Raw genomic sequence first — 22,714 nt, forward strand, 5'->3', positions numbered from 1 at the left:
TGGTGATTAGCTTCCGAATTAGATCTCAGGAGCTGAGCGAGTAGGCTCAAGCATGTGAACTAAGGCAAAATGGCAGAGCTTAACTGGTATATGAGCTCTGGGAACATCCAACTGGTAAGAGCAAAACAACTCGTGAGCATGCGCACCACTTCAGTAAACGCTGTGCCAGAGGCCCCTCCCAAGTGCTGGCAGCCACCCCAAGGGAAGAATCAGGGGAGAAGGGACACAACTAACCCCAAGGGAAGATCAAGGGAGAAGGGACGCAACTACCCCACACCCACCAAGGATCAGAACTTATAAGATTCTAAGTCAAAGGTCAAACCGTGCAGTTGAATCTCTCGAGTCACCCACCCAGTTGGCCCTCTTCCAAGTGTACTTTTACATTTTTTCCTGCTCTCAAACTTTGTATTTTATTATTTTATTTTTATTTTGTTTTGTTTTGTTTTTTTGAGACAGAGTTTCGCTCTTGTTGCCCAGGATGGAGTGCAATGGCACGATCTCGGCTCACTGCAACCTCCGCCTCCTGGGTTAAAGTGATTCTCCTGCCTCAGCCTCCAGAGTAGCTGGGATTACAGGCATGCACCACCATGCCTGGCTAATTTTTTGTATTTTTAGTAGAGACAGGATTTCTCCATGTTGGTCAGGCTGCTCTTGAACTGCTGACCTCAGGTGATCCGCCCGCCTCAGCCTCCCAAAGTTCTGGGATTACAGGCATGAGCTGCCGCAACTGGCCTATTTATTATTATTATTATTATTATTATTTTGAGACAGAGTCTTTCTCTTTTGCCCAAGCTGGAGTGTAGTGGTGCAATTCAGCTCATTGTAACCTCCACCTCCCAGGTTCAAGAGATTTCCATGCCTCGGCCTCCCAAGAAGTTGGGATTACAGGTGTGTACCACCACGCCCAACTAATTTTTGTATTTTTTAGTAGAGACAGGATTTCACTATGTTGGCCAGGCTGGTCTTGAACTCCTGACCTCAGGTGATCCACCTGCCTCAACCTCCCAAAGTGCTGGGATTATAGGTGTGAGCCACCTCGGCCGACCATGTATTTTTACTTTCATTCCTGCTCTAAAAGTTTTTAATAAAACTTTCACTTCTGCTCTAAAACTTGCCCCTCTCTCTTCCCCTGTCTTAGGCCCCTTGGTGGTGTTCTTTCTTCTGAGGAGGGAAGAATTGAGGTCGCTGCAGCCCCTTATGGATTTGCCACCAGTTACAGCCTTTGGTGCCCACATTCCCTGGGGCTAACAGTCTCAACCTTTGAGAAACAGGTATGTTTTGTTAAGTCTCCGTGTCCTGAAGGATGCACATGTCCTTCTGATTTTGTGTGCACCCTGTTTCAGGCTCCCCTATGAAGTTTGCCCAAGCCCAGGTTTAGGAATCTTGTTCACCTTCCCGATACCCACTTCCCTGCTTATGCCTCTTGCTGGCCTACTTGCTGTTCCCGCAGCAGTAGGCTTGGGCTGTCCAACTTATTTCTTACCAGCAGCGAGCTTGGCTATGGGAGTACCCACTTCCTCTACACCCACCCCCACCCAAATTCTTTTTTTTAATTTTTTTTAAATAAAGATGGGTTTCACCATGTTGGTCAGGCTGGTTTTGAATTTCCGACCTCAGGTGATCCACCTGCCTTGGCCTCCAAAATGCTTGGATTACAGGCATGAGCCACTAGGCCTGGCCCACCTAAATTCTTTCCTTTCATCCTTCTCTGCGGCAGCCAGGGGTCCTCACCTCCCAGCCTTACCAATAGCTTGGTGAGCCTTCTGATTTGGCGCCCACTTCTTAGGGTATCAGTCCTGGTGGCTGACACGTTCCTGAGGCAGGACCTTGACTTCACTTTCTGTCCTTTTCCCTGCCCCATTAGGCCAGAGGATTCTCAGAATTCATAGAATTATCTTGCTGACTGGGCAGTGCTCCAGGACACCTGTGATGACTTCACTGCCAAGGTAATCCCCTAAATGTTCTTTTGACTGGATGCCACCAAGAAATCTCCAGACCTTGGAAGGCATGCATAATAAATCCTAAGACTCAAAAACCTTGCAGGATTCTTCCACATAAAATGAGTGGAGAAGTACTTTGGGGCTTCCCACATTGAGGACTCTGTTTATCCCGTGGGCTGCTCCACAGCAGTGGATTGAGACGATCACCAGATGCTCATAGAGGCCTTTCATGTACCAGGCAGCAGTTTTGGGGGCTGAAGGTCCCCAGAGCAAGTTGGGGTTAGGAAGTCTAAAACATCTGGGCGCGGTGTCTCATGCCTGTAATCCCAGCACTTTGGGAGGCTGAGGTGGGCGGATCACCTGAGGTCAGGAGTTTGAGACCAGCCTGACCAAAATGATGAAACCCCATCTTTTAAAAAAAAAAGGAAGTCTAAAACAGATGACAGCTATAGTGTCTGCTTTTCAGGAGCACTTCCTGCTCTTCCTGAGCTGCTCTCAAGGTTTAAAACTTATTTCTGAGGCCGGGCGTGATGGCTTATGCCTGTAATCCAAGTACTTTGGAGGCCAAGGCGGGTGGATCACCTGAGGTCGGGAGTTCAAGACCAGCCTGACCAACATGGTGAAATCCCATCTTAAAAAAATAATAATAAAATAAAAATTATTTTATTATTTCTGTCCCTCCCCATGACATTAGCATCTCCTTCCTTTGTGCACCGGTAGTTTCCTTTCTTTGAGCAGTTGTTTCATCAGTGCCCACCCGAGCCAGGCGGGTACCTACCTAAAGAAAGGCCGCCAAACATTCTCTAAGCCTGACTGCGAAAGGAAAGGCAGGAAAGGGATTCTGAGGTTGGACACATGCCAGTCGGAGGTGCTTGGCCCTGAGGAATCAACAGCTTTGTTTGTTTGTTTGTTTCGAGACAGAGTCTTGCTCTGTCACACAGGCTAGAGTGCAATGGCACCATCTTGGCTCACTGCAACCCCCACCTCTGGGTTCAAGTGATTCTGTCTCAGCCTCACAAGTAAATGAGATGACAGGTGTGTGCCACCACGCCTGGCTAATTTTTTTGTATTTGTGGTAGAGATGGGGTTTCATCATATTGGTCAGGCTGGTCTAGAACTCCTTGCCTCAAATGATCTGCCTTCCTCGACCTCCCAAAGTGCTGGAATTACAGGCCTGAGCCACCACACTCGGCCTTCAACGGTTTTTAAATTCATTTAAAAACTTACCATTTTTTAACGATCAGTTTTACTTTTTAGTGTAGCAAAATATAAAGAATAAAAATTATACATAGCGCTCAGATCTTGGTTTTAATACCATCCTCTAATAAAAAGAATTAGGGCCCATAATTCTTTTTAGGGCCCGTAATTAGAGAAACAGCTGATTCTAGGACTAGGGCCCATAATTAGAGAAACGGCTGATTCTAAGACTAGGGGTAGGAAAAATACAAGATGAGCCTGCAGTATGGTATCTTGTAGTGTCAGAAAGCAAGAAAGTATTAAAAAACAAAAACCTAAAAACCCAATGCTGAGGCTATATCAAAAAAACAAATGAGCCAGGCGCAGTAGCACACGCCTGTAATCCGAGCAGTTTGGGAGGCAGAGGCGGGTGGATTGCTTGAACTCAGGATTTCAAGACCAACCTGGGCAACATGGTGAAACCTCATCTCTACAAAAAAAACGAAAACAAAAATTAGCTGGGCATGGTGGCACATATCTGTGGTGCATGTCTGTAGTCTCTGTTACTCAGGAGGCTGAAGTAGAAGGATCGCTTGAGTCCAGGAGGTTGAAGCTGCAATGAGCCAAGATCATACGACTGCACTCAAGCCATCCCACCGAATGAGACCCTGTCTCAAAAACAACAAAGACAAATGGAAAAGAGCATCCAGTGGCCAAAGCAGGAACAATTTAAGTAACAGAATCAATAAAATACTGGATTATGACCCAAACTGTAAAATAAATATCCATGAGTCTGTACTAATATAAATAAATGATTGAATAGATAAAAGGAGAATTGTAGATAAATCTCCCATGCAGGAGAATCCCAAGTAATTTATATGGCTACTGTGCCCTCAGGGAGGGAACATTACTCCACGCTCCTTCAGTGTAGGTTGTGCTTAGTGACTTCCTTCCTAAGAGTTCATATAGAAAAAGAGAAAAAAAAGACTACATGGAGAAACCTGACAAATACTTCCTCAATCAAGCGATCAAGTCATTGATATGTCATGTTGATAAGTCACTTGAGAGTAAATTATAAAAATTAGCTAGGCATGGTGGTGGGCATTTGTAATGCCAGCTACTATGGAGGCTGAGGCAGGAGAATCGCTTAAACCTGGGAGGCAGAAGTTACAGTAAGCTGAGATCACACCACTGTACTGCAGCCTGGGTGACAGAGGTAGACTCCATCTCAAAAAAAAAAAAAAAAAATAGAGAGAGGAAGTATGTACCCTTGATATGATATGATGAACATGGGACTTTACCCTGTAGTCCCACTCCTGAAAATCCACACCTGGTTGGGCGCACTGGCTAACACGTGTAATCCCAGCAACTTGGGAGGCCAAGGCGGGTGGATTACCTGAGGTCAGGAGATCGAGACCATCCTGGCCAACATGGTAAAACCGTGTCTCTACTAAATCTTAGCCGGCCATGGTGGCACGCACCTGTAGTCCCAGCTGAGTAGTACTCAGGAGGCTGAGGCAGGAGAACAGCTTGAACCTGGGAGGCAGAGGTTGTAGTGACCGGAGATAGCGCCATAGCACTCCAGCCTGGGTGACAGAGCAAGACTCCACTTCAAAAAACAAACAAAAAAAATTCCACACTCCTAGTTCAACCATGTGAAAAACACCAAAGATATTATATTAGAGGGATATCCTGCAAAGCACTGAACTTGGCCAGGCACAGTGGCTCACGCCTATAATCCTAGCACTTTGGGAGGCCGAAATGGGTGAATCACTTGAGGTCAGGAGTTCAAAACCAGCCTGACCAACATGGTAAAACCCTGTCTCTACTAAAAATACAAAAAAATTAGCCATGCATGGTAGCAGATGCCTATGATCCCAGCTACTCAGGAGGCTGAGGCAGGAGAATTGCTTGAACCAGGAGGCAGAGGTTGTGAGCTGAGATCAAGCCACTGTATGTACTCCAGCCTGGGCAACAAGAACAAAACTTCACCTCAAAAAAAAAAAAAAAACCCACTGAACTTAAAGTACCTCTTAAAGTTGTCATGGTCGGCCAGATGCAGTGGGTGATGCCTGTAATTCCGGCACTGGTGGGAGGCTGAGGCAGGTGGATAGTTTGAGCTCAGAAGTTCAAAATGAACCTGAGCAACATGGTGAAACCCCATCTCTACAAAAAATACAAAAACTTAGCCAGGTGTGGTGGTGCACACCTGTTGTCCCAGCTACTTAGGAGGCTGAGGTGGGAGGATGGCTTGAACCTGGGAGGCAGAGGTTGCAATGGGCCAAGATCGGATCACTGTATGCCAGTCTGGGTGACAGAGCCAGACCCTGTCTCAAACAAACAAAGAAAAAATTGTCATGGTCATTAAAATAAGGAAAGTCATCAGGCATGGTCGCTCACGCCTGTAATTTCAGCACTTTGGGAGGCCAAGTAGGGCGGATCATGAGGTCAGGAGTTCGAGACCAGCCTGGCCAACAGGGTGAAACCCCGTCTCTACTAAAAATACAAAAATTAGCTGGGCATGGCGGCACATGCCTGTAGTCTCGGCTACTCAGGATGCTGAGGCAGGAGAATTGCTTGAAACTGGAAGGCGGAGGTTGCAGTGAGCTGAGATCATGCCACTCCACTCCAGCCTGGGAAACAAGAGCAAAACTCAAAAAAAAAAAAAAAAGAAGGAAAGTCAGAGAAACTGTCCCAGCTAAGAGCAGCTTAAGGGGATGTGACAAGTAAATGTAATATAAATGGATGGGCTCCTGCAGCATGAGAAGGCTATTAGGTAAAAAATAAGCAGCTGCGAGCGGTGGCTCACACCTGTAATCCCAGCACTTTGGAAGGCTGAGCTGGGTGTATCACCTGAAGTCCGGAGTTTGAGACCAGCCTGACCAACATGGAGAAACCCCTTCCTTACTAAAAATACAAAAAAATTATCTGGACATAGTGACACGCACCTGTAGTCCCAGCTACTGGAGAGGCTGAGGCAGGAGAATCGCTTGAACTGGGGAGGCGCAGGTTGCAATGAGCCAGGATCACGCCATTGCATATAGCCTGGACAACAAGGGCAAAGCGCCGTCTCAAAAAAAAAAAAAAAAAATTAAGAAAAGCTGAATAGCTGAGCTCGGTGGCTCATGCCTGTAATCCCAGCAGTTTGGGAGGCCAAGGCGGGCGGACGCAAGGTCAGGAATTCGAGACCAGCCTGGCCAATATGGTGAAACCCCTTCTCTACTAAAAATACAAAAATTAGCTGAGCAGGGTGGCACAGGCCTGTAGTCTCGGCTACTCAGGAGACTGAGGCAGGAGAATCACTTGAACCTGAGAGGTGGAGGTTTCAATGAGCCAAGTTCTCACCACTGCACTCCAGCCTGGATGACAAAAAAAAAAAAAAAAAAAAGAAAGAAAAAAGAAAAGGTGAATAAAGCATGCACTTCTATGGACTTTAGTTAGTGATGCTTTATCAATATTTGTTCATTAATTTTAACAAGTATACCATACTAATGTAAGATATTAATAATAGGGAATATTGGATGCAAGGCATATAGAAATTTTCTGTACTATTTTGTCAATTTTTCTGGAAATCTTTTTTTTTTTTTAAATGGAATCTTGCTCTGTTGCCCAGCTGGAGAGCAGTGGTGCAGTCTTAGCTCCTAGCTCACTGCAACCTCTGCCTCCTGGGTTCAAACAATTCTCTTGCCTCAGCCTCCTGAGTAGCTGGGGTTATAGGCACCCACCACCATGCCCGGCTAATTTTAATAATATTTTTAGTAGAGACAAGGTTTCACCATGTTGGCCAGGCTGGTCTCGAACTCCTGACCTCAAGTAATCCACCTGCCTTGGCTTCCCAAAGTGCTGGGATTGCAGGCATGAGCCACCGTGCCTGACCAATTTTTCTGTAAATCTAAAACTGTTCTAAAAATAAAGTCTATTATTTTAAAAATTATATCTGTCTGCTTGTTTTGGTTTGTTTTTTTGAGATAGAATCTTGCTCTGTCACCTAGGCTGCAGTGCAGTTGCACAATCATGGCTCACTGCACTACCTGGACTCAATCAATCCTCTGGCCTCAGCCTCCCAAGTAATAGAGACTACAGGCATTCATCACCATGCCCAGCTAATTTTTTTTTTTTTTTTTTTTTGTAGAGATGGGTCTCACTGTGTTGCCTAGGCTGGCTGGCTATTTTTTTCTATTTTCTGTAGAGACAGGGGTCTCACTATGTTGCCCAGGCTGGTCTCAAACTCCTAGACTCAAGCCATTGGCCCCCTCAGCCTCCCAAAATGTTGGGACTACAGGCATGAGCAACCACATCTGGCCTAAAAACAACATGTGCTTTATTATGAACTACCTAGTACCAAGCAAGAAGATGGGCTGAGGGGAGGTCCTGCAGGCTGAAGCCTCAGAGCATCCACTTCTGTTGATGCATCCAGTATTCCTGCCATAGAAAGTTCATTTTGGAAAAAGGGATATTATCCTTTTTTTTTTTCAGATAGGGTCTCGCTCTGTCGCCCAGGCTACAGTGCAGTGGCGCGATCTTGACTCACTGCAACCTCTGTTCTGCCTCCTGAGTTCAAGCGATTCTTATGCCTCAGCTTCCCGAGTAGCTGGCATTACGGGTGCCCACCACCATGCCCACCTGATAATGCTGTGAGGAACACTATTCCTTTTTAAGTGACTGGGAGTTAGAACTGTTTGCTTAGTTTGCAGCAACCATGTGAGGGCAAAGCCACCCATGTGGTTTGGAAGGACAGGAATTGGTCCTGTGCCAAGCTGTGCCTTCTCTCTCAGTGGTGGAGGGGGTAGTGGGGCCTACAGGGAACTAGGCAAACTCAGGCCCTGCCAAAAGGGATGGCAGATGCTCCCCTCCAACCGACAATAGCCATGGGAGAGAGAGGACCCAGAACTGCCAGATCTTTCCATATTTCAAAAGACATGATTAATCTAGCTTTTCTTGTGAAGTCTTCTGATATTTTTTCTTTTTTTTTCCCTCACAGACAAGAATTCTCCTGATTTTTGAATGTTGCCAACTAATTCTAATTTTATTTAAACACTGCTCACTGTATAAACAATATACATCCAGGTCACTATACAATACGCATGTATGGGCCACATCCGGTCAAGCCCTACATAGGTTGCATTTCTCAAGGATGGGTTCATCTGGTTTTATTCTTTCTGTGCCCCTCAGGACCTACCACGGCACCTGATGTGTAATTGGTACTCCAAAATATATATGGAATAATGAACAAGATAATAGGAAAATCAGACATACATATATTGACAATTAATATATATATTTTTTGATATCGAGTTTCACTCTTGTCACCCAGGCTAGAGTGTAATGGCATGATCTCTGCTCACTGCAGCCTCCACCTCCCGTGTTCAAGCAATTCCCCTGCCTCAGCATCCTGAGTAGTTGGGACTACAGGCATGTGCCACCACGCCTAGCTAATTTTTGTATTCTTAGTAGAGACGGGGTTTCACCATGTTGGCCAGGCTGGTCTCAAACTCCTGACCTCATGACCCGCCCACCTCAGCCTTTCAAAGTGCTGGGATTACAGACGTGAGCCACTGCACCTGGCCTGAAATCCTCTTTTTTTTTTTTTTAAATTAAATTTTTTCTTTTGTCAGGTGTCTTGCATTGGAACTGAAATCCTCTTAAGTCTTGACTAAGAGGCTGGAGGATCTGCTTTCAGGGTGGCTTATTTCACACATACCTGAAAAATTGCTACTAGCAAGTCAAATTCTTTCCATATATGGTCTTTCTACACGTGGCCCCCTCCACAGGAAGGTTGAGTGTCTTCACAACATGGTAACTAGTTTCTGCTAGAGTGAGTACTTCTAGAGAGTGAGACAGGAAGTTATCACTTTATCCCTTTTACAATCTAGCCTAGAGGGTCATATAGTATCCTCTCCATCATATTGTATTTATTAAAAGTCAGCTGTAGCCCGGTCTCACACCTGCAATCCAGCATTTTGGGAGGCTGAGGCAGGCAGATCACGAGGTCGAGAGATCAAGACCATCCTGGCCAACATGGTGAAACCCCATCTCTACTAAAAATTCAAAAATTAACTGGGCATGGTGGTGCGTGCCTGTAGTCTCAGCTATTTGGGAGGCTGAGGCAGGAGAATTGCTTGAACCTGGGAGGCAAAGGTTGTAGAGAGCTGAGATCATGCCATTGCACTCTGGTGATAGAGTGAGACTCTGTCTAAAAAAAAAGTCAGTTGCTAAATCCAGCCCACAGTGAACAGGAGGGGAGTCATCTTGCCTGAAGAGCTCTTAGAGACGTCACTAGAGGAGTAACCTGCCACAGGAGTTGAATTCTGCACATCCCCACCCAGTGCTAATCCAGACCTATTACTAGAACTGTGGTTCTCAATCTCAGCTGCACATTGAAATCACCTGGGAGCCTTAAAAAACACTGGATCCCATCCCCCCAAACTTCAATTTAATTGGTCTGGGTTCTAATGTATTTATTTATTTATTTATTGCTTTTTTATTTTTTCTTCCTTTTTTTTTTTTTTGAGACAGCGTTTCGCTGTTGTTACCCAGACTGGAGTGCAATGGGATGATCTCGGCTCACCGCAACCTCTGCCTTCTGGGTTCAAGCAATTCTCCTGCCTCACCCTCCCGAGTAGCTGGGATTACAGGCACGCGCCACCATGCCCAGCTAATTTTTGTATTTTTAGTAGAGACGGGGTTTCACCTTGCTGACCAGGATGATCTCGATCTCTTGACCTCGTGATTCACCCGCCTCAGCCTCCCAAAGTGCTGGGATTATAGGCGTGAGCCACGGCGCCTGGCCTATTTTTATTTTACTTTTTCTAATGTATTTGTTTATTCATTTTTATTTTCATTTCTTTTGAGACAGAGTCTCACTCTGTCACCCAGGCTGGAGTGCAGTGGCATGATCTCAGCTCTCCAACCTCTGCCTCCTGGGTTCAAGTGATTCTCATGCCTCAGCCTCCCAAGTAGCTGGGATTATAGGCACAAACCACCACGCCTGGCTAGTTTTTATATTTTCAGTAGAGACAGGGTTTCTCCATGTTGGCCAGGCTGATCTCGAACTCCTGACCCCAGGAGATCTGCCCGCCTTGGCCTCCCCAAAGTGCTGGGGTTATAGGCATGAGCCAACGTGACCGACTAGCTCATAGTTTTTGTACCTTCTTAATCTCCCTCGCTCTGAAACAGTTCTTCAAGTCCTTCTTGAAGAACTTTCATATCCTTGATATTTTTGGTGATTGCAATCCAATTATTTGGCGATAGCCCCAATGTTGGTTTGTCTGCTGTTTCGTCATGTCTAGAGTCATGTTTCCACAGAAGTGATGCTGAGCTCCCTCCTTGCATTCAGTCAGGTGGTGCATGACTTTAATTTGTCACATTAGGAATGATGTTTGCCCTGCTCACTTAATTAAGGTGACGTCTGCAAGGCTTCTCTGGTGTAAAATCATTCATTTCCCCCTTGTAATTAGTACATATTTTGTGGATACTCTGAAACTCTATAAATAGCCGGTGCCTCATCAATGTTCTCACTTATTTATATATATGAGTATGGACTCATGCTTTCCTATTTTATTCAAAATAGGGCTATACTTTCTTAATTTGATTGGTTCACATTGTACCAGATTTGGCCAGCAGAAGCCCTTGATGATGGCTCATGGGTCCTTTTTATATGCCCCTAACATTCTTTTTTTTTTTTTAAGACAGGATTTCACCGTGTTGGTCAGGCTGGCGTTGAACTCCCGACCTCAGGTGATCCGCCCACCTTGGCTTCCAAAGTGCTTGGATTACAGGCGTGAGCCACCATGCCCAGCCGCCCCTAACATTCTTTAAGCAAATCCTTGCTTTTGGTACAAAAAGATGTTTGGGGCTCATCTTGCATATTCCCTGCTCCAAGCCCAGGATCCACCATTTCTCTCATTCCTTTTAGGGAAAATGATATTTCTGGGTCCGAAGTGTACTCAAGCCAAGATCTGAGTGCCAGATATGCCCATTGCTGTTAGGATTCTGCTCCTCCCAGGCCCTCTCCTGTACAGCAATAGGACAAATAGGACACGGACACACACACACACACACACACACACACACACACACACGTTTATATCTATGTATCTCTATCTATCTTGCAAACTGTGAGTTCACACTGTTACTTCCAGTTCTCAATCCCAAACCACAGAATTTATGTTAGATTTCTCCCTTTCCATATTTGTAATTCACTCTTCTGATAGGGAGAGAACTGGCTTCAATTTTTTTTTTTTTTTTTTCAATACTAAGTTTTGCTCTTGTTGCCCAGGCAGGAGTACAATGGTGCAATCTTGGCTCACTGCAACCTCTGCCTCCTGGGTTCAAGCAATTCTTCTGTGTCAGCCTCCTGAGTAGCTAGGATTACAGGAGCCTGCCACTAAGCCCGGCTAATTTTTGGAATTTTTAGTAGAGGTGGGGTTTCACCATATTGGCCAGGCTGGTCTCAATCTCCTGACCTCAGGTGATCCGCCTGCCTCAGCCTACCAAAGTACTGGGATTACAGGTGTGAGTCATCATGCCCGGCCTTTTTAAATTTTCTATTTTAAAAAGTAATGTATCAAAGAATTTTAAGACCACTATAGAGGGCATTCATGTGGAGGTTCAGTCTTGTGTGTGGTCTCAAAACCTGAGCAGAGTAAGGAGGACATACACAGAGCTGGGCAACCAGGCATAGCTGTTCAGAGACTGAACAGGATAAAGAAGGCATCCATGTGGGAGAGACTGGCGGGTTTGAGGAGCTGAAGCCCAAGTGTGTCTCAGGAGGGCATCTGGGCAGCAGTATTGGAAGATGGGTGACATACAGGGGATTGATCATATACATAAATGTATTAAGAATCACTGGGGCTGGGCAAAGTGGCTTATGCCTGTAATCTCAACACTTTGGGAGGCCAAGATGGGTAGATCACCTGAGGTCAGGAGTTCAAGAACAGCTTGACCAACATGAAGAAACCCCATCTCTACTAAAAATACAAAGTTAGTCAGGTATGGTGGTTCATGCCTGTAATCCCAGCTTCTTGGGAGGCTGAGGCAGAAGCATCACTTGAACCCGGAAGGCAGAGGTTGCAGTGAGCTGAGATCACACCATTGCACTCCAGCCTGGACAACAAGGGTGAAACTCCCTCTCAAAAAGGAAAAAAAAAAAAAGAATAATTGGACCAGACATGGTGGCTTACGTCTGAATCCCAGAATCCCAGAACTTTGGGAGGTCAAGGTGGGCAGATCACCTGAGGCTAGGAGTTTAAGACCAGTCTGGCCGACATGGCAAAACTCGTCTCTACTAAAAATACAAAAACTAGCCAGGCATGATGGTGCATGTCTGTAATTCCAGCTACTCAGGTGGCTGAGGCAAGAGAATCACTTGAACCCAGGAGGCAGAGACTGCAGTGAGCTGTACTCTAGCCTGGGTGACAGAGCAAGATACTGTCTCAAAGAAAATTTAAAAAGGGCAGGCATGATGGCTCACACCTGTAATCCCAGTACTTTGGTAGGCTGAGGCAGGCGGATCACCTGAGGTCAGGAGATTGAGACCAGCCTGGCCAATATGGTGAAACCCCACCTCTACTAAAAATTCCAAAAATTAGCCGGGCTTAGTGGCAGGCTCCTGTAATCCTAGCTACTCAGGAGGCTGACACAGAAGAATTGCTTGAACCCAGGAGGCAGAGGTTGCAGTGAGCCAAGATTGCACCATTGCACTCCTGCCTGGGCAACAAGAGCAAAACTTAGTATTGAAAAAAAAAAAAAGAAAAATTGAAGCCAGTTCTCTCCCTATCAGAAGAGTGAATTACAAATATGGAAAGGGAGAAATCTAACATAAATTCTGTGGTTTGGGATTGAGAACTGGAAGTAACAGTGTGAACTCACAGTTTGCAAGATAGATAGAGATACATAGATATAAACGTGTGTGTGTGTGTGTGTGTGTGTGTGTGTGTGTGTCCGTGTCCTATTTGTCCTATTGCTGTACAGGAGAGGGCCTGGGAGGAGCAGAATCCTAACAGCAATGGGCATATCTGGCACTCAGATCTTGGCTTGAGTACACTTCGGACCCAGAAATATCATTTTCCCTAAAAGGAATGAGAGAAATGGTGGATCCTGGGCTTGGAGCAGGGAATATGCAAGATGAGCCCCAAACATCTTTTTGTACCAAAAGCAAGGATTTGCTTAAAGAATGTTAGGGGCGGCTGGGCATGGTGGCTCACGCCTGTAATCCAAGCACTTTGGAAGCCAAGGTGGGCGGATCACCTGAGGTCGGGAGTTCAACGCCAGCCTGACCAACACGGTGAAATCCTGTCTTAAAAAAAAAAAAAGAATGTTAGGGGCATATAAAAAGGACCCATGAGCCATCATCAAGGGCTTCTGCTGGCCAAATCTGGTACAATGTGAACCAATCAAATTAAGAAAGTATAGCCCTATTTTGAATAAAATAGGAAAGCATGAGTCCATACTCATATATATAAATAAGTGAGAACATTGATGAGGCACCGGCTATTTATAGAGTTTCAGAGTATCCACAAAATATGTACTAATTACAAGGGGGAAATGAATGATTTTACACCAGAGAAGCCTTGCAGACGTCACCTTAATTAAGTGAGCAGGGCAAACATCATTCCTAATGTGACAAATTAAAGTCATGCACCACCTGACTGAATGCAAGGAGGGAGCTCAGCATCACTTCTGTGGAAACATGACTCTAGACATGACGAAACAGCAGACAAACCAACATTGGGGCTATCGCCAAATAATTGGATTGCAATCACCAAAAATATCAAGGATATGAAAGTTCTTCAAGAAGGACTTGAAGAACTGTTTCAGAGCGAGGGAGATTAAGAAGGTACAAAAACTATGAGCTAGTCGGTCACGTTGGCTCATGCCTATAACCCCAGCACTTTGGGGAGGCCAAGGCGGGCAGATCTCCTGGGGTCAGGAGTTCGAGATCAGCCTGGCCAACATGGAGAAACCCTGTCTCTACTGAAAATATAAAAACTAGCCAGGCGTGGTGGTTTGTGCCTATAATCCCAGCTACTTGGGAGGCTGAGGCATGAGAATCACTTGAACCCAGGAGGCAGAGGTTGGAGAGCTGAGATCATGCCACTGCACTCCAGCCTGGGTGACAGAGTGAGACTCTGTCTCAAAAGAAATGAAAATAAAAATGAATAAACAAATACATTAGAAAAAGTAAAATAAAAATAGGCCAGGCGCCGTGGCTCACGCCTATAATCCCAGCACTTTGGGAGGCTGAGGCGGGTGAATCACGAGGTCAAGAGATCGAGATCATCCTGGTCAGCAAGGTGAAACCCCGTCTCTACTAAAAATACAAAAATTAGCTGGGCATGGTGGCGCGTGCCTGTAATCCCAGCTACTTGGGAGGGTGAGGCAGGAGAATTGCTTGAACCCAGAAGGCAGAGGTTGCGGTGAGCCGAGATCATCCCATTGCACTCCAGTCTGGGTAACAACAGTGAAACTCTGTCTCAAAAAAAAAAAAAAAAAAAGGAAGAAAAAATAAAAAAGCAATAAATAAATAAATAAATACATTAGAACCCAGACCAATTAAATTGAAGTTTGGGGGGATGGGATCCAGTGTTTTTTAAGGCTCCCAGGTGATTTCAATGTGCAGCTGAGATTGAGAACCACAGTTCTAGTAATAGGTCTGGATTAGCACTGGGTGGGGATGTGCAGAATTCAACTCCTGTGGCAGGTTACTCCTCTAGTGAGGTCTCTAAGAGCTCTTCAGGCAAGATGACTCCGCAGACAACCGAGGCTCAGTGCAGTACTGTAAGCCTCAGTGCGCTTTTGAGAATCTTCCTGTTTATTTATCATTGCCTTCACTTCAGCCTAAGAAACTTGGTGAGGCTATGAATTCAACTGATACTGTCATTTATCAAACTATTGCTCAAATGTCAGGTCTAATTTTTGGCTGCTTCAGCCCTGTGGCAATAAGAGGATAGAGATTCTTTTAACACAATCTCTAGTCACTGGACCATGCTTTAGATTGAGAATTTATAGCATATTCTTTCTTTGTCTTTCTTTCTTTTTAAACTTGACATAGTCTCGGATTTCCTCTCCCCTCCCAACCAAGAACCATCTGAGAGTAAGTTGCTGATGTGATTATCCCCTAATCCTTTAGTGCAACCTTTCTCAACCAGGGTTCCTCATGTGATTGACAGAATAGAAAAAAAAATGATTTCAATTTAAAAAAGCCATCACCTCACCAGGAACTGAATTAGCCAGAACCTTGATCTTGGACTTCCCAGCCTCCAGAACTGTGAGAGTTAAATTTCTGTTGTTTAAGCCACCCAATCTATCATATTTTGTTTTAGCAGCCCAAGTTGATTAACAGGAGGCCTCCTAAAGAAGGCTTGGAGGAAGTGCTACACTGTATACTCAGAAAGTTATGGTAGGCTCTTTCCTTCAGTGTGCATTTATTCAAGGGACTCTGGACCTGAGAGCTGACTTGGGCTTGGAAATTGGAACAAGAACTATTTTTTTTATCATGATGGATTCAGTCAAACCTCTGTTTGCCAGACTTAGAGTTTTTAGTTATACCTGATTCTGTAGAAATGTAATGGGCTGTATATCTCTCTCTTTCTGGCTTGTAGATGGCTGCCTTCTTGTTATATCCTCACGTGGCCTTGGTGCATGTATGTGAAAAGAGAGATCTCCTTCTCTTCCTCTTCTTAAAGGCCAATAATCCCATCATGAGGGCCCCATCCTTATGACCTAATCTAACCCTAATTACTTTCCAAAGGCCCCATCTCTAAATATTATCAAACTGGGGGTTTGGGTTTCAACATATGAATTTTGGGGAGAACACATTCAGTCCATAGTATTATACCCCTGACCTCTTAAAAGCACACTGAAGTTTACAGTAGCCCAAACTGTAATCTTCATTCATTCATTCCATCCTGCCAGTCCCAAAAGTCTTAATTTGATCCAGCACCAACTCTAAAGTCTAAAGTCCAAAGTTTCATCGAGACTACTATGGGTGAGACTTGAGGTGTTCATCCTGAGGCAAATTCCTCTCCAGTGCTCAACCTGTGAAACCAGACAACTACAATGATGGGAAAGGCATAGGATAAACATTATGATTTCCGGAAGGAAGAAATAGGCCAGGCACAGTGGCTCATGCCTGTAATCCCAGTGCTTTGGGAGGCTGAGGCGGGTGGCTCACCTGAGGTCAGGAGTTCAAGACCAGTCTGGCCAAAATGGCAAAACCCCATCTCTACTAAAAATACAAAAATTAGCCTGGTGTGAGGGCTGGCACATGTAATCCTAGCTACTCTGGAGGCTGAAGTAGGAGAATCACTTGAACCCAGGAGGTGGAGGTTGCAGTGAGCTCCAATCTCGGCAACAAGAACAAAACTCCGTCTTAAAAAAAAAAGAAAGAAATAAATAAATAAAAAAGAAGGACAGCGTGATTCTGCTGAAAACGTTAAAGACAGAAAAGAAAAAAAGGGGGAAAAAAAAGGACAGGGTGATGTGGCCCAAGCAAATCAAAACTTAGCAAGGTGTGTTCTCTTTGATCTAAAGGCTTGAGAATAATCCTCTTTGGTTATATGCTCTGCTGTGTGGACCCACTGGGGTGATGGTCCACCTTCAGGGCTCACTGGGACAGTGGTCCTGCCTCTGCAGCTCTGCCAGGCAGGGTGTGACCTACCAGTTTCTGGGAGTCTAGTCTGAAGGTTCTGCACGATGGTTCCACCCCCAAGGCTTCAAGTGGTGGCCATCTGGCCAGCTGAAGTTGAGGCAGGTCTCTGAATCATCACTGGGGTTCTCAAGGTCATTTTTCCATAGTTTTGAAGAAGAACACAGATTTTGCAGCCAAATAGCTCCATTGTCCTGTCTTGTAGAATCTAAGAAGTCCTACAGTTTTTCTTCATGTCATCTTGTATCTGTCTTTTTCTTCATTTCATCCCATATCCATCCCCTATCTTTTGTTCAAACTGGCAATGTGCCTGCTTATATAATCCCAGAAACCCTTCACAAAGCAATAGTCCAAGCACACCCTCAGTGTTCCCTTTAGAACAAGCTTTCTCATTTTTTGCAATACTGGTAGACTGAGTGAGGATTATCCAAATCTTCAAGTTCTGGTTCTTTTTTTTTTTTTGAGGCAGAGTTTTGTTCGTTACCCAGGCTGGAGTGCAATGATGAGATCTCGGCTCACCACAACCTCCGCCTCCTGGGTTCAAGCAATTCTCCTGCCTCAGCCACCCACAAAGCTGGGATTACAGGCATGCGCCACCACGCCTGGCTATTTTTTTTTTTTTGTATTTTTGATAGAGATGGGTTTTCTCCATGTTGGTTAGGCTGCTCTTGAACTCCTGATCTCGTGATCTGCCTGCCTCGGCCTCCCAAAGTGCTGGAATTACAGGCACAAGCCACCGTGCCTAGCAAGTTCTGGTTCCTTTTTGCTTTTTCAATTAATTCCTTCTTCAATTAATCTCTCTCTTCTCACACTTTACTGTAAGTGCTGAGGAGGAACCAAGCCATTCTTTCCAGACTTTGCTTAGAAATCTCCTCAGCTGGCTGGGTGTTGTGGCTCACGCCTGTAATCCCAGCACTTTGAGAGGCCAAGATGGGCAGATCACAAGGTCAGGGGTTCGAGACCAGCCTGGCCAACCTCATGAAATCTCGTCTCTACTAAAAATACAAAAATTAGCTGGGTATGGTGGCGTATGCCTGTAATCCCAGCTACTCTGAAGGTCAAGAAAACAAGTTACCTCCAATCGTATAACCAGTAAGTAGGAGAGTCAGATTTACTCTACAGCTTCTGGTCTTGTCCGTTATGATGCACTGCCTTGGTAGTTACCTTTTGGTTTTTTAAAAAAACTATTAAAATCACCTCCACCGGGAGGTGGAGATTGCAGTGAGCTGAGACTGTGCCATTGCACTCCAGCCTGGATGACAGAGCAAGACTCTGTCTCAAAAAAAAAAAAAAAGAAACACAGAAAGAAAAGCAGTGGGCCCAAAGCTGAAAAGAAAAAGAAGCGGCGTCTGCGGGATCTCCAGCTAGGAGAAGAACAAGATGCCCGGAAGAGAAATCCCAAAGCTTTTGCAGTTCAGTCTGCTGTGCGGATGGCTTGATCCTTTCACTGGTATGTTTAGCTGCAGTCTGGTGGTTCTTCCACTGATTCTTTTTAAATAGAAGGAGCCTATCACAGGTGACATTTTGATTCATGAGTCTAGTCCAGCTCCAAAGGACATAGAGATGTATGCTGTGTGGCTTTCACTAAAACGTGGGAAACCTTCCCCGTAGAAGCTGCCTTGCCTTCAGCATCTGCACACTGGTTGGTGTTTCTTGCTCAAGATAAAAGAATTCATAGAATCTGTTTATTCCTAAGCTTTAAACTGTTTCTATGGTGGTAAGTGTGCTTTTTCCCTCTAGATATGTTTTACATAGTTGTAACATAAAATACAAAAATTACAATATTTAATACAAACATAGCTTTATTTAGTGAGTCCTTGTGATATGCCTCACAGTGTACTTCAAACGTTTTTCAACTAAATGCTTCCAGCAGCCTTACCAGAGTAGGAATCATTCTTGCCCTCATTTTATGGATAAGAAAACTGAGGTCAAGAAAACAAGTTACCTCCAATCATATAACCAGTAAGTAGGAGAGTCAGATTTACTCTACAGCTTCTGGTCTTGTCCGTTATGATGCACTGCCTTGGTAGTTACCTTTTGGTTTTTTAAAAAAACTATTAAAATCACTTATAAAACAGTCAGATTTAAGGAGTATTTAATTTTCAATTCTCTGTACTATTGAAGTCATCTTGTTACATCTTATTGAACAGCAATTATTTAGATGGGGACCGGAAGTTATCAAGCTAATAATTGACAAGTTAATATATTTATTTAATGTCTGTTGTACTCTCTATAAGTATACTTAAAAAGTCTACTTATATGGTTGATACCTTTTATTCTATTTTGGAAAGTAAGTTTACTATTTTTTTTTTTTTCATGAATAGGACTCAGGATTTGAAGACAAAGAAGCATCATATTCCAGTGGTTGATCAAACTCCACTAGAGCCCCCACCAATAGTGGTGATGGTGATGGGGCCTCCAAAAGTTGGAAAGAGCATTTTGATACAGTGCCTCATCGGAAGTTCACCTGGCAGAAGTTGACCGAGATCTGAGGCCCTGTGACGGTCTTGTCAGGTAGGAGATGCTGCCACAGACACAGTTGGCATGGCTGTTGTCATCTGAGGGACATGCATGTATTTGTTGTTTTCTTGAGTGGAATATGTTAAATATTGTCATATCATGCTGCCTCTCTTTTGCTTTTACTAAGTTGGATATGGCTTCAAAACCGGGTAAGTTCCCAGAGATAAGGATGTGATAAATATCTTATCCTAACTGCCCTATGGCTTTGCCAAGTATGTTCCTTGGAAGGGCCTAGCAGGCCTGGTCACCATGAAGACATCGTTTAATAGATAGCACGCACCTCCTATGTGCCACGCTTGCTGTGATGAAACCACATTCTGGTGGATGTGAGAGTTTTCTCTTTTTCCTGTGAGAATTTGCGTTGGAAGATGGTGACCTTTCCACGTTTGAGGGAAAATGAAACAAGCTTCCAGTGGTAGAATGGCAGTGTACAATCTGAAATCTCTTGTTATTGCAATAATATAGTAGGATTGGGCTTTTCTTTATCTTTGGAGCATCCATATTTTCTTTTCCTTTTTTTGAGACAGAGTCCTACTCTATGGCACAGGCTGGAGTGCAGTGGTGTGATTATAGCCCACTGCAGCCTCAACCGCCTAGGCTCAGGCAGTCCTGCCTCCTGAGTAGTGTATGTCACCACACCTGGCTAGCTTTTCTTCCTTTCCCCGTCACCCGGTAGAGATGGGGTTTCCCCATGTGTCCCAGGCTGGTCTCAAAACTCCTGGGCTCAAGGGATCCGCCTGCATTGGCCTCCCAAAGTTCTGGGACTACAGGGATGAGCCATTGTGCCCAACCCATATTTTTTTTGACTGTTTTCCTTTTACCTTAATTTAGGAATAATTATTGTTATGAGTATTCTGTTGTATCATGTTTGAGGATATTTTTGGCTATAGTAGGAATACAGGAAGTTTTGTCAGAGGCAAAGACATTGGCCTGCAGCCGAACGGCAGGATCGTGGTTATCATGGAGTCTGTCCAGTCAGGATTTTCTCTGTATGAGCACTTTTATTCACCTGGGTAGACTTTTTATATTATTTCAATTTAGAACACAGCAAGAAAAACAGGATGGAATTTATTTTATGTTACTAGTTTTTGCCTATAAAAATGAACTTCTGGTACACTCCTGTAAACATATATGGTGTTTAGTGGATGCAATTAAAAAAAATGAAAATGAGATCTGATGGTTAGGGTTTCTCCAGAGTCTTTTTAAAGTAAAATTTTCATCTTTTCACTTATAGGTGAAAAGCGCAGACTCGCCGTTATTGAATGTGGGTGTGACATTAACATGATGATTGATCTGGCTAAAGTAGCAGATCTGGTAACTTAGCAGGGGCAGCCTGAGGTGCTGATGGATGTGATAGGTTATTTACCCCGTGATAAAGGGAAGAGTATTTTATGATTATTAAAGGAATCATGGTCATCATCAGGGATACAGTACGTGTGATTGAATTGATGATAATAATAATAGTAAATGTTGTTACATTAATAATAAGAATGGGATGTACACAATAAAATATATTCCAAAATCTAAAAGGAAATCACAGGATGGAGAAAACCTTTAACGAACACAGCTAATAAAAAGTCATTAACATGCATATGTATATATGTACAAAATATATCATAGTAAGTATCATTTCTTCTTGGACCCTTCCTGGCACTGTGCTAACTGCTTTCTACAAATTTAGCTTACATGAACCCTTGAGGTGAGTTCGGTATTATCTGTAATTTACATAAGATGAAATAGAGCCTCCCAGCAATTAAGTAACTTGTGTGAAGGTGAGATCCTTGTTCCTAATGGTTCCAGAACCTTCATCCTTAATGCAAAATGAACTTCAAAAGTAAGTACATGAATTGCCCTGAAGAAGTGATCAGAGTTTATCAATAGAAAATCTAGACAGTACTGAGTGTATGTAAAATGTACACGCACTTTTGATTATGGAAATGGTAATGTTCACTGTTTCTGTTACTCTATTAACTATCTTTTAAATTGGCAAGAATAAAGTATACATTAGGAAAAAAGCCATATTGATTAGGAAGTGTGGGGTGACAAATGCCTTGGGAGTTTCATTTTTATTTAGTTTTTACTAGAGAGCCATTTTGCGACAAAGAGCTACAAATTTGGCCCAGGAAGACTCCTAAAATATAAAGTAAAAAGTAATACAGATTTTAAAGTCGTGCTATTGTAAGGAAGCTAAATAACATTTAAATTTTGAACATGTAATACTACTGTGAATACAAATAAGTGTTATTATTAATGTGGTATAAGCTTACTAAATCTCGTGTACTTGAAATGATTTAAACAGTTTATAGAAGTAATTTGTCTTTTTTATTTAAAACATAGCAAGTTTCTAATTTTGAAGATGTACATTTTAATAGATGCCGTTACATTTAAAATTTTTAATTATTATGGATACGTAATAGTTGTACATAAGGAACACTTCAATTTCATTCTTTTAGTTATTCTGAATTATATAATAAATTATAGTCACCCTATTGTGCTCTTGGACATGAGAATTTATTCTGTTTAACTGTATTTTTGTACCTGTTAACCTGTCCCTCTTTGTCCCTCCCTCCCTGCTGCCCTTCCCAGACTCTTAGCCATCATAGAGAGAGATACCTATTATGTAAATCATTTTAAGATTTTCAAAAGGAAGACACACATTTGGTAAAGTATTGTAACTGTAATGCAGGATACACACAATGCACATCTTCTTTTTTCCTACTCTAACTGCTGGTCTCTCAGATCCCTGCAGAGCAGTGTCCTTCTAGATGCATATAAACTTGCCACCCTTTAGAAACACAAATGGAAGCTTATTTTATACAGTTTTGTGCTTTTCTTTTTTCATGTAATACAACTTGGAGGTATATAATCAGTAAGTACTGTAGTTCTGCCTCCTTTTTAATCCATCCTATGGATGCACCATAATTTATTTAGCCTAGCTTATGTTGATTGCTCTGCTCTGGGTTGTCAAAGCCTCCTGAGAATGCAGAGGCACACAAAATATGTGGATTTAGGTGTGTAGGTGCGTGTGTGGATTAGGGGTGTAACACTGGCTTAGATGACAAAGATTGGCAGCTGAGGGAGTTTGCTCCCCGTTCTTCCTGACCCTACAAACAGCTGCTTGCCCCTTGGCACTCTGTCGTCAGATGTGGTGTGAAGATATTCCACCTGTCCTTTGAGCTGGTCCAGAACCATTTCTGTGCTCAGAAGCCTCACCTCTGTCTCCTCACCATTCTTAGATGGATACCTCTGCTCAGCTGCAGACCAGTCTGCCTCTGTGGGGTTCTAAGTCCTGAAAGAAGCCAGCGAGGCTCTGGAAGCCTCAGGACTTTGCTGGAAGTCTTCCTTCTTAGGATTGCTTCTTGTTTAGAGCTTTTATTTTGCTGCAGTATTGACAAGAATTTAATTGAAATATAATTTTTAGTTTTCCCTT

The 22,714-nt window shown here is 43.7% G+C and overlaps 1 long non-coding RNA gene across 1 annotated transcript; it reads left to right on the forward strand.

Moving 5' to 3' along the window:
* The first annotated feature begins 1,138 nt into the window (after positions 1-1,138).
* On the forward strand, positions 1,139-19,226 carry LOC144578684 (uncharacterized). Its single transcript, XR_013524938.1, has 3 exons — positions 1,139-1,271; positions 1,865-1,946; positions 19,089-19,226. It is a non-coding gene; the product is annotated as an uncharacterized LOC144578684 (long non-coding RNA).
* Positions 19,227-22,714: the final 3,488 nt, after the last annotated feature.

This window comes from Callithrix jacchus, chromosome 12, assembly GCF_049354715.1.
Source record: "Callithrix jacchus isolate 240 chromosome 12, calJac240_pri, whole genome shotgun sequence".
In the NCBI taxonomy this organism is placed as follows: Eukaryota; Metazoa; Chordata; class Mammalia; order Primates; family Cebidae; genus Callithrix; species Callithrix jacchus.